At 45.2% G+C, this 11,560-nt stretch overlaps 1 long non-coding RNA gene across 1 annotated transcript; it reads right to left on the bottom strand.

The window, feature by feature from the left end:
- Positions 1–421: 421 nt before the first annotated feature.
- LOC123385721 lies at positions 422–10,970 on the bottom strand. The gene is made up of 3 exons (XR_006598684.1): positions 10,642–10,970; positions 1,479–1,572; positions 422–605 (listed from the first exon to the last, which is right to left on the bottom strand). It is a non-coding gene; the product is annotated as an uncharacterized LOC123385721 (long non-coding RNA).
- Positions 10,971–11,560: the final 590 nt, after the last annotated feature.

Raw genomic sequence — 11,560 nt, 5'->3', positions numbered from 1 at the left:
CCTGTATCGGGGCACCTGGGTGGCTCAGTTGGTTGAGTGTCCGACTTTGGCTCAGGTCATGATCTCACAGTTTGTGGGTTCAAGTCCTGCCTCAGGCTCACTATTGTCACTGCAGAGCCTGCTTCAGATCCTCTGTCTCCCTCTCTCTCTGCCCCTCCCCTGCTCATTCTCTCTCTCTCTCTCTCTCTCTCTCTCTCTCTCTCTCTCTCTCAAAAAAAAAAATCCTCTATCAGACATTGCTGCAATTCCCTAGCGTGGGTCATACTCAGGGCCTCCCCCAACCCTGCCACAAGCTGGAGAGTGGAGGCGAAGAGAACTTCTAAATGGAGAAACCTGTTGGAACGAATTTGCAGAAGCAGGAAAATAATATTTACTCAGTAAACAAAAATCATGCTATTTTTTTTAACTTTAATAACCAGTTTAGATAAGTGCTTTGTGTTCTCCCAGAAGAGAAATAAAAACGTGTTTTTAGCTTTTTATTACAAACGCTATATGCAGTTGCTTTTATGATGAATTAGTAGATCTCCTCAAACTCCCTGGGAGCACCCCGAACACACTCCAGGTTACAAGATCCATTCCCATAGTACTCATGAAGTAGAATAATTCTAATGAAAGAAAAATATGAACACAGTCAATATCACTTTGCGGTTTGTGTTTTTAACCCCTTATCGTGTTATTAGGAGCCTGACCTTCCAGTTTGGGCCTTCCGTGGGCTCTGGGCTTCTCTCCCCAACTTCCCCATCCAGCCACTTGCCCCGTGTGGATTCTCTTTTGTGAACAGCTCCAGGGGAAGGAGCCAACAAAGGTGGTGGGATTTACGTGCTTAGTTTTATTCTAGGCAACATGGCAGATTGGCAGGTAAGGGAGTGAAAAGACAACAGTGACAAAGAGGTTGCACTTTTCTCACATCCTTCAGGTACAGTCTATAGGACATTGAGGAGAGCAGTAGCTTGGAGCAGCATTGGTGATCAGAGACATGACGGGAATCTCTTCTGGTCACCTGCAAGGTTAAGATGGACCCCGAAGAGCCTCCATCTTCCTCAAAAGGGGGTTAGGTCTAGTGACACCTGCTAGTCTGTACGCTTGTATCCCCAAAGTCATATGTTAGAATCCGTGTCCCCAAAGTAATGGCTTTTGGAGGTAGAGTCTTTAGGAGCTGATTAGGTCTTGAGGGTGGAGCCCTCATGATTTGGATTAACGCCCTAATGCAAGAGACTTTAGAGAGCTAACTTGGCCCTTCTGCCACATGAGGATACACCAAGACATCCATGACCCGGAAGAAGAGCCTCACCCAACCATTCTGGCACCCTGGTCTCAGACTTCCAGGCTCTAGAACTGTGAGCAATAAGTTTCGGCTGTTTACAAGCCACCCGATCTGTAGTATTTTGGTATAGCAGCCTGAACAATCTAAGACTATACCTAACAAGAACATCATAAGAACTTTAGAAAATGTATTTAAAGCCATAGCAGACACTCACCAACAACTGCTGCTCTTCCTGATTAATCCAAACCCTCCATTTCTTGGGCCTCTGCACAGTCACAGTGACCAGAAGTTGGACATACATTCCTTAACTTAAAAAGAAAACACATTTTTTTTTAACAAAGTGCTGAGAGTCCTTTCAGAGAATAAAGCACAGTCTTAGACTCAAAGAAGGCTCGTCAACAAACAACCAGGAGGTCACTTTGTGTAGACGGTCAGAGTAGAGATTTTATAGCAGATAAATCTAGATCAGACTCCAAGCTTTGCCAGTCTGTAGTTGTGCAACCTTGGGCAAGTTGACGCTCTTTCCAAGCCTGTTTTCACTTTCGTTAAAAGAGGAAAGAGTGGTAATTAGTCTATGAGCTGTCGTGAGGATGAAATAAGGTACTTTACTTAAAATGATCTTCACAGTGACAGACACCAATCTCTCATGGAAGAGAAACATGCCGTTGTCCTGTGTCTGCCCTGTTCCAGTTCTAGGCCCTTTCTTTCCAGTATCGTCACTTACACACAAGGTTTCCGCTGTCTCCTAATTGTGGATAATTCTAGTGTGTATCCACAGTCTCCTGGAAGCTGCAAAAATATCTCAAACTCAACATACCCAACATTGAATTTAGGATTATACATCCAAACTTTCAAAACTGGGTTTCCCCTAAATCACAGTCTCATTGAGTGGCACTAGCAAGACAGAGAACTTGTCACCCATTTTCCCAACTTAGGCCACTTTGAGTTGTAAACCATCACCAGTCTTAATAGTCTTACCTCCCAAGCTTCCTTCAAATATTTATATTTCTCTCTATCCCTACTGACACTACTGTGTTCCAAGACACCTGTATTTCTCACCTGGATTACAGAAGGGACTCCTTACTGGATTCCCTTCAAGTCTGGCTCCAATTTATCCTCCACAAGGCAGGACACGAGTGCTTTCAAAATACAAATCTCTAGGGCGCCTGGGTGGCTCAGTCAGTTAAGCTTCTGACTCTTGATTTTGGCTCAAGTCATGATCTCATGGTTTGTGAGATCGAGCCCCGTATCAGGACTTTGCACTAACAGTGTGAAGCCTGCTTGGGATTCTCTCCCTCTCTCTGCCCCGCTCCCACTCATGTGTGGGCTCTCTCTCGCTTACTCATGCTCTCCCAAAAATAAATAAAATAAACTTTACCAAAATACAAATTTCTTCATGACAGTACTATCACCTCGACTTGTCAACCACTACCAGGAAGTCACTTTGTGTAGACAGTCAGAATAGACCGTAGACAGTAGACTGTAGACAGTAGACAGTAGACCAGTAGACCTGGCCTCCCGTGACTTTTAAAGAAAACCCTTCTTAACAAGGTCTACAGGGTTTTATGTAGTCTGCCCCCTACCAGCTGCTGTAACTTATCCCATCCTCACCCCCACCCCTCACCAGCTCCCATTTGTCCCTCTGCTTTAGCCACACTAGTCTTTCGTGACCATCTACTTGCCGTGCTCATTCTGCCACGGGGCCTTTGCTTCTGCCATTTCCCATTGTCTGGAATGTTCTCTGCTCCTTTCTTTCCTATTTAATTCTAAATAGGATCATCCCTTCCAGATCATCCCTTCCTCAGAGATGTCTTGCTTAACCTTCCTCGTTTGGCCGAATCCACCTGTGATCTGATGATCCATTCCAATTGCCACAAGCGAGGTTCTACATTTATTTGTGATTCTTTGATTAAAATCTTTCTCTCTGACTGTGTGCTCATCTCCTTGAGGGCAGATACAATGTTTTGCTGCATCTCCAGGAAGTGGCAACGAGCCTGGCACGTAAGTGGGGTCAGTAACCATTCAGCAAATGGAAGAAGGTGACGGAATGACTAAAAGCCCCGTCTATGAAAGCAGGAAGATCTGGGTTCAATTCTGTCTCCACCCAAGGGGTGTGCTGGCTGATATGTACTGGCTTATGAGAACCAAATGTTAAATTTTCAGGAACTTGGAAGCCAGTTGTTAAACATAGACTTTATTACAAAACAAATTCCATAAAGTTATAAGTAAATACCTTGTGTGAATAACAAAGGCAATATGAACCCCCAAAGTTACCACTTCCCAGTTATACAACTATTATCTGTGCTCTTGAGGTTACTTATTCCTTGTGCCAATGGGATGGAAATACTATATCATGGCGTGTCATTGTACATGTCTTTCCAACTCTGCATTCTGTAAGTCAATACCTTGAAATCAGCCATGAAGGGAGTTTATATCCTATGGAACTGGGAAACACTACAAATTGGGGCTTGATTTATTGCTTATTAGTTGCTAGACTTAAAAAAAATGTAGTAAAGATGGGGCGCCTGGAGTGGCTCAGTCAGTTAAGTGTCCGACTTCGGCTCAGGTCGACTCAGGTCGTAATCTCCCAGTTTGTGGGTTCGAGCCCTGTGTCGGGCTCTAGGCTGACAGCTCAGAGCCTGGAGCCGGCTTCGGATTCTGTGTCTCGTTCTTTCTCTGTCCCTCCCCCACGTGTGCTCTGTCTCTCAAAAATTAATGTAAAAAAATATTAAAAATTTTTTTAACGTAATAAAGAAAACATTAGTAATGGAGACCATACACAAAGCCACTGTGAACAGCACAAAAAATTGAGAGAACATACTTCCAGTGTTCAAAAAATATCATGCATTTCAGTAAAAAGATGGCTCCTGGGGCTGATGGAATAAGTGAATTTCCTACACGTGTCTACCATGTTTCCCTTGGTATCTTATTATAAATTAAAATATTAACCAAGATTCACAGTGGTGCGATACTCTGTTTTGGTTGTAAAAAACTTACTGGGATATCATTGCGTCCCCCTCACATTAGGTGTGGGTCCTTGAGAAATTCACTGAATCCCTGTCATGGTACTGTGTGTGGAATAAACACAATAATAACACACATAGAGCAGTAAGCTCAGTGTCTCCCACATGGCGAATGTTCAGTACACATACCTTATCTGCTCCCAACATCAATGCTACCATTAATTCTTCTTAAAGATCTTTACTTAATTTTTGGAGCAGATTATACATGTTCTGGCAGAAATTCAAAAGTTAAGGAGTGAAAAATAAACCCCACCACCACCACCAAATTGTTTTCAGACGTCCGGTTCCCCTCCTAAGAGACAAACACTTACATTTTCTCACTTTCCAGAGATTCTTAATTTGCAAAACATATGTGCACATCTAGATATACTGTATGTTGTTTTTGAAACACAAACGATGACATACTGTATATGCTATTCTCTTTCTTGCTTTATTCATGTAATAAAATATCTTTTAGGGCTTTGCAGAACCGTGTGGACAGTTCACGGCACATTGTGCGCAGTATTCTAATGAATAGGTGAGTATAATCTATATAACAAGTCCCCTATTGATGGACATTTAGGTTAGTTCCAATCTTTTGTTATAACAATACTGCAATGAGTAACCTTGTGCATGTGTCATTTTGCACATATCTTGGTTTTTTGTTACTTTTAAAAATAGATTTTTTGAGGGGATTATTTCAGTGTGATTTTTGCTCATGTTCAAAACTAGCTCAGCAAACTCACTAAAATACTTACAAGTGTTTACTATATGACCGGTACCAACATTTTATTTAAAGGCGTCAAGTATTAACTAAAGGTGTATATTGGGGAAGGGAAAAGGAGTGTTGATTATGTTTGAAAACAACATTAATAACCTGGAAAGATTTTTTCTTTTTTCTTTCTTTCTTTCTTTCTTTCTTTCTTTCTTTCTTTCTTTCTTTCTTTCTTTCCCTATCTCTCTCTCTCTCTCTCTCTCTCTTTCTTTCTTTCTTTCTTTTAGAGAGAGAAAGCACAAATGGGGGAGGGGGGTAAGGGGCAGAGAGGGAGACAGAGGGAGAATCTTAAGTAGGCTTCATGCTCGATCCCACAACCCTGGGATCATGACCTGAGCCAAAATCAAGAGTTGGACGTTCAGCCAACTGAGCCACCCAGGCACTCCAATATTTTTCTTTACTCTCATGAAACGATCACAATTATGCTACGTGATGAAGGAAAATTGAGAAGCAAAAGTAGGAATTTAAAATAATTCTGTGTGTTGGCCATATATGGGATTGAACTTCTAGTCCCTGCCTAAACCATCCCTAAAGCAGTATTGCAAAATATAATTCTTACAATGGTAACAGCATAGCAATTATTTCATAAAGAATGAGTGTTTGTGTTTTATTTCCCTTTCTTTCAACAACTAATTTTCTCTATCTCTCTTACTCACGTATTTGCACAGCATTCCATAGAAATTAATTTCCCTTCCTCACACGAGGAATTTACTGTAACATTTATGCAAAGTATCTGGGCCACTACAATCTATGGAAAGGCCCTTGTTGAAAGATTGGAACAATCTTTCAGGCGCCCTCTTTAGAAATTCTTAAAAAGAAAAGCAACGTCCTTGGAAGCTGCAGGCAGTGACTTCTGCAAGTTTATGAGAGTTTTCGTGAAGCAAGTTATCTTTCTTTTTATTTTTTTTTTAATGTTTTATTTAGTTTTGAGAGAGAGAGAGACAGACTGCAAGCGGGACAGAGAGAGAGGGGCACAGAATCCAAAGCAGACTCCAGTCTCTGAGCTGTCAGCACAGAGGCCAAAGCAGGGCTTAAACTCAAGAGCTTAGAGATCGTGACCTGAGCCGAAGTAGGATGTTTAAATGACTAAGCCACCCAGGTGCCCTGAAGCAAGTTGTCTTTAAAGCTGAGGTTGCCAAAAAAAATTTTTTTTTTTTTTAGGTTTCTTCAAGGGTGTTAAGCTGCCTCAGGAGCCAAAATAAACACCCACTTTGTAAGGTAGCCACATGTTACCTTGTGAGAATACAGCACTTCTGGCCAGTGCAGCATCTTCTAGTTGACAAAGCACTTCCTGGTAAAGCAAGCCATGAAGTAGGCAAGATGGGCATAATCACCCCATCTTCCCGCTGTGTGTGTGTGTGTGTGTGTGTGTGCATTCTCTCTCTCAAAATAAACAAACATTAAAAAAAAAAATAGATGGGGCACCTGGGTGGCTCAGTCTGTTAAGCATCTGACTTCGACTCAGGTCATGAACTCACAGCTCATAGGTTCGAGCCCCACATCAGGCTCTGCACTGACAGCTCAGAGCCTGAAGCATGCTTCAGATTCTGTGTCTCCCTCTTTTTCTGTGTTCCTCCCCTGCTTGTGCTCTCTCTCTCTCTCTCTCAAAAATAAATAAACATTAAAAAAATAGATAGGGTACGAGAAAGTGACAAATACAATGTCTATGACTTTAATGGCATCACAGAAGGCCTTGAGAAAAAAAAAATGGCCTTGAACCATGCCTTAGAGGGTGGATGAAGTTTTTAATGGAGCAGAAAGATGTTTTCAGAGATTGAATGTATCAGTGGAATGCTTGGAAAGCACTGGACAGGCTAAGAGAATAGTTTAACCTAACAGCAACATGGGTTTTCTGGCTGGAAAGAAAGAAAGAAAGAAAGAAAGAAAGAAAGAAAGAAAGAAGAAAGAGAAAGAAAGAAAGAAAGAAAGAAAGAAAGAAAGAAAGAAAGAAAGAAAGAAAGAAAGAAAGAAAGAAAGGAAAAAAAAGGTGAAAAATCTTTGTCTCGGCTAGCTTTTTTTTTAAATTTTTTTCTAATGGTCATTTATTTTTGAAGGAGAGAGAGACAGAGCGTGAGCGGCGGAGGGGCAGAGAGAGGGAGATGCAGCATCCGAAACAGACTCCAGGCTCTGAGCTGTCAGCCCAGAGCCCAACACGGGGGCTCAAACCCACAAACCATGAGATCATGACCTGAGCCAAAGTCAGACGCCCAACCGACTGAGCCACCCAGGCGCCCCATAGGTTGGGCTAGCTTTTTGAAGGTACTGAATGCCAAACTCAGGAGGATAGAATCAGTGCGCTCAGCAGCAGGGAGCCTTTGAAGGTTTCCTAATAGCTAGTCTGTACCCTCTCAGTCCCGGAGATCTGTTAGTGAGCCCAGCAGTCCGTCAACATACATACGATCTTCTTGCCTATAGCTGAACACCCAGCCAGCAGTTTTAATGCTGGACTCCTCTGTTCTTTCTGATCATTATACCCCCGATCATCCGGTCAGAAAGTCTAACACCGGAAGTTTTTTAATTAACAAAATTTTGTCACACTAGGAGGTTTAGGCAGGAAAACGGTGTGCTTAGTTTGGCAATAATAGAAAGGATAGAAAAAGAGGAAACAGGAGACAGGAAATTCTGTTATGGGTGTATAGGATTAAACCCCCTTATAATTTCACTGACATGTGACATTTAAAAAAACAAAACAGGTGAACATATGGGATGGTGGGGAAAAAAGAAGAGAAAGAGAGAAACAAACCATAATAGACTCTTAAAGGCTGAGAACAAACCAAGGGTTGATGGAGGGCGGTGGGTGGGGGATGGGCTGCCTGGGTAATGGGTACTAAGGAGGGCACCTGATGTGACGAGCACTGGGTATTGTATGTTAAGTGATGAGCCACTGAATTCTACGCCTGAAACCAATATTGCCCTGGGTGTGAACTAAATATAATTTAAATAAAAATCAGAAAAAAAATGAACAAAAACCCTTTTAAGTGAAGACGGAGAAAAGAAAATTTGGGGAGGTAGCTGCGGAGCTAGAGAAGGGGGGCTGGGCAGGGGAGGTGCTGCAAAGCAGACCAGTAAGAACCAGTAAGAATTAATAAGATTTGGGAACGTCAGATGACAGCGTGGATGGGGGTTCTAGAGAGACTCCTTTGGTAATTGATCCGACCAGATCAGCGTTACTGAGCAACAACCAGGTACCTCCCAGGTGCTGTGCTAGACTCTGCAGAGGCGGGCCAGTGGCGTCCTGTCCTCTCCTCCCGACTCCCCGACATTCAGCCCCTGCAAACCACCATGGCCCCCATGACACTGGCAGGAGACGCCACTGGCTACATGTTGACAAAGGCACGAGTCACCTTCAAGTTTTTATTTCACTTGCACTCTGCGTAACATTTGAGTCTGTTGGCTACCGCCTGCCTCTCAATTTTGCCCCCAGGACACGCTGCCTTCTAATTTTCCTGGGCCCTCTCGTCTGCTCCGTCTGATTCTCTCTGGTGGTCTCTTCATTCCCCCCTACTCTTTCACCATCAGTGCTCACCAGAGCTATCCTTGGCCCTCAGTTCACCTCAGGCCACACACGTGCAGCCCCTCCACAATGGCTTCGCTTGCCACCATTCCAGAGAATTCCCAGGCCAGGCCACTTGGCTCGTGAAACAGTCAGTTTGCTGAACAGATTCACTCACGTGTCCTTCACGCCCAGGGTGGGCCAGAGGGAATTAAGCATCTTTCCCTTAATATTGTTCTGCCTTCCGTAGTCTGGAAATGCTAACGCCATCCACCCAGCTAGTCAAGCCAGCAACGCGGCGGTCACCTTCTCCTCTTCCGACCTCCTCCCTCCAGCATCTAGCCACCAAGGCCTGGCAAGTGCAACTGCTGTTGACTGGTCTTCTCCTCTGCTCTGGACACTGCAATGACTCATCCCCTGACCACAGCTTTGCCCCCCACCACCCTCCACACAGCTATCACTTCGTTTCCCTACTCAGAATTTCTCCACGATGCCACACAGCATGAGGTGAAATTCAAGCCCGTTAGTTCATTGCACATGGCCCTTCATGACTGGCCCTTGGAAACCTCTCTCTACCTCTACTTTCCCCCCACAGGCTTTCCGGTCGGCCACCAAACCGCATTGCGTTAAGATCCCGGCACAGGTGGGGCGGCGCCTGGGTGGCGCAGTCGGTTAAGCGTCCGACTTCAGCCAGGTCACGATCTCGCGGTCCGTGAGTTCGAGCCCCGCGTCGGGCTCTGGGCTGATGGCTCAGAGCCTGGAGCCTGTCTCCGATTCTGTGTCTCCCTCTCTCTCTGCCCTTCCCCCGTTCATGCTCTGTCTCTCTCTGTCCCAAAAATAAATAAACATTGAAAAAAAAAATTTTTTTAAAAAAAAGATCCTGGCACAGGTGAAACCCTTTCGTATACGCTAGTTCATCTCCTTTTTTTTTTTTTTTTAATTCACCTCAAGTCATTCAGGACTGAGTCCAACTCTCACCTTCTTCAGGAACTCTTCCCTGCCCCTCAGTCTGATTATGCATCCCTCTCCGGTGTTCCTCTGATGCTGGACGTGGCCCTTGTCAGACAGCTGTAATTGCTCCCGTACTTTTCTGTCTCTCTTGTCCGTCTCGGAGGGACCGTGATTTTCCAAACACATTGTGCTCACACCCACCCTGGGGCTGACCTGTCATGAGGTGCACGTGTGCGTGTGCTGATATGTGCACGGATGTGAGAAGAGGGCAGGGGTGGAAGAGAGAGATGAGAGAAGGTGGAAGAGGAGGAAAGGCAGGGGGACGGTGGGGAGAAGGAGAAGAAAGCCATTTTTTTTTACTGAGATGGAAGGACTGACCTACAAATCACTGTGGGTGTAGATAGTGTTCCTTGGAGCAAGAAGTTGGGAAAGAGTTTTTCTTTTTGGTGCCCTGTTTCTCTGTAAAATCCAAAATGAAGTTGTCTTCTGAGTGGGGGAGCTATAGGAAAGTGATAAAAACTTGCCTAGTCGGGGCGTCTGGGCGGCTCAGTCAGTTGAGCGTCCAACTTCCGGTCAGGTCATGATCTCGCCGTTTGAGAACCGGAGCCCCGCGTCGGGCTCTCCGCTGTCGGCACAGAGCCTGCTTCGGATCCTCTGTATCCCTCTCTCTCTCCCCCTCCCCCCTCTCAAAAAAAAAGGGGGGGGGCGGTGCCTGAGTGGCTCGGTTGGTTAAGGATCCCACTCTTGATTTTGGCTCAGGTCATGATCTCAGTTTGTGGGTTCAAGCCCCATGACAGGCTCTGTGCTGCAGTGTGGAGCCTGCTTGGGATTCTCTCTCTCCCTCTCTCTCCCCTCCCCCCCCCCCAGCTTGTGCTCTCTCTCTCAAAATAAATAAATACACATTAACAAAACTTGCAAAGTTGCAATGAGGAACCGGGGAAGGGATGGACAGGAGAAGGGGCAGGCAGGAGGGCTTCTGGGTAGCATCAAAGTCTGGCTGAGGGTGCAGACCCTGAATTTATAGCGGCTCCCCTACTAAGATTTTCTATAAAATCTGAGCTGAGTCCCCACTGTGACCAAACCCCCCTTCTCCTTTACGGCTCTGGGAAACCCTGTGGCAAATCCAGACCTGACAAAAGCCAGCCGGGAGACTTACCTGTAAGGTTTTCTGCAGTCTTTGCTTTGGGGCAGGGGCACACATGAACCTCTGCTTTCCCAGGCTCCATCCAGTGCGCTCTGAAAAGGCAGCTTTTTACCTGGCTGAGTGACTCTGCCGGCACACCTCCCAGAGAGAAGTCACAGCTTAGGACCCTCCACCTGCTCTGCGGCCAGAACCATTACCTGCCTGACTTTGAGCCGCCTCCAAATGACCGAGACATCTATTTCAAAATTTATGTTGATACAAGAATAGAGACGATCCAGCCTAAAACAATCATCAATTCCACCAAAATTGGCCATTAAAAAATGTAAGCAGCCTGGCCCATGTGTTCCCCATCTAAGAGTAGTCACTGCTGCAGCATTTGGCGATTAGCCCCAAATCCCTTTATGAGGGCCGTGTAAGGTCACAGAAAGCCATAGACAAAAGGATCCCAAAGAAACCGGGCCTGGTATTTCCTAGGTCCCCGGGATTAGGAGCTGGGAAGAAATGGCTCTCAATTTTATTGGCTTGCCTCACTGAGGGCACAGCCCCCGCCCTCAAATTGCTTCTAATAGGTTCCCACTAAAATATTCATCAGCCTCTTCTCGAGGGCATCGGTGCCTCAACTCTGCCTGAGATTCAAACGATTTGTAAAAAGTGCTGCCGCATGAAGTACCGTCCAGAGGGCAATCCTTTATAGTCGGGAGTCAAGGCTGCTTTCCATAATTTAGGCCACAGAACTGGAAACTGATTACCCAGAGCTGAAAACTGACCTCTGCCTTGACAGCGTGGGTAGAAACCTGCCAGTTTTCCTAGGGATCCGGGGGCAAATTGCTAAAAAGGCAAAGGAAGGCGGTGATAACGCTTAGGGGAAAGGACCCAACACCAGGATGAAATGGTCTCGAGGTTGTTCTTAAAGGAGAAGCGGAGGGTGGAG

Source organism: Felis catus, chromosome B2 (assembly GCF_018350175.1).
Source record: "Felis catus isolate Fca126 chromosome B2, F.catus_Fca126_mat1.0, whole genome shotgun sequence".
Classification (NCBI taxonomy): Eukaryota; Metazoa; Chordata; class Mammalia; order Carnivora; family Felidae; genus Felis; species Felis catus.
The sequence above is the reverse complement of the archived record's forward strand: the minus strand, read 5'-3'. Positions and strand labels throughout refer to the sequence as shown.